We start from the raw sequence: 1,153 nt of genomic DNA, 5'->3' as shown, positions 1-1,153 counted from the left end.
AGTCACAAAGACGTTACAGTTAAAACAAGTACAGTGTATATTAAAATCATAAAACAAAACTACAAAACAACCAATAACCAAGTAATAAAGCATCAGCACCAAACAGCAGTACATAGCAAATCAGGAGGAGCGACGACCCTCACCCAAAGGCCTGGGTAAGAGGTGCATCATCACCAGTTGTCAAAGCATCCAGTGGATGCACAAAGTGCACCTCAGAAGGAAGGTCATTCTACAACCAGGGTCTGCCACACAGAAAGCTGTCCCTTGACCACAGAGATGGCAGCTCCTCTAATAGGACATCTCCTGTTTATCTTAATATCCTGGTAGGTCAATGTGGAAGGAGCTGCTGCTTCAGATATTTGGGACAAGAGCTGTTTACAGCAGAACAGCATCATCATCATCATTATTATATTTATATTATTATTATTATTATTATTATTATTTAGTATTATAAAAGGGGCATTGGTCACACTGTGGTCTAAACCACTGAGCCTCGCTGATCTGAAGGTTGGCAGTTCGAATCTGCATGATGGGGTGAGCTCCCGTTGATCTATCCCAGCTTCTGACACCCTAGCAGTTTGAAAGCACACCAGTGGAAGTAGATAAATTGGTACTGCTGTGGCTGAAAAGTAAATGGTGTTTCCATACACTCTGGCCTCCGTCACAGTGTTCCATTGCGCCAGTAGCGGTTTAGGCATGCTGTCCACATGACCCAGAAAGTTGTCTGTGGCCTGAAGCAAGATGAGTGCCACACCCCATGGTCACCTTTGACTGGACTTTACCTTTTACCTATAATTACAAAAATAAATAGTAAAAACTACAGAAAAAAATCCCAAAGTGTACACACACACACACACACACACGCACACACACAGTGCTTTTTTCTGAGGGGATGCCGGGGTATGCATACCCCTAAACATTTTGTGAATCTAAGTTTGGCCTCATTGAGGGGCAGTATTTCAACATGAGTAGGAAAATGAGAGTACCCCTAAATATTTTTAATAGAAATAAGCACTCTGTGTGTGTGTTCCCACCCAACCCCACTCCCCAAAAAGATAAGCAGAAAATTACAATGCCAAAGCCTAAGTGGATGTTTTTACCTGGTGTCTAAAAAAGATAGTGATGGTGCTAGGCATGCCTCCCTGGGGAGAGC

Source organism: Podarcis muralis, chromosome 3 (assembly GCF_964188315.1).
Source record: "Podarcis muralis chromosome 3, rPodMur119.hap1.1, whole genome shotgun sequence".
In the NCBI taxonomy this organism is placed as follows: domain Eukaryota; kingdom Metazoa; phylum Chordata; class Lepidosauria; order Squamata; family Lacertidae; genus Podarcis; species Podarcis muralis.
Note: the sequence above shows the minus strand (reverse complement) of the source record.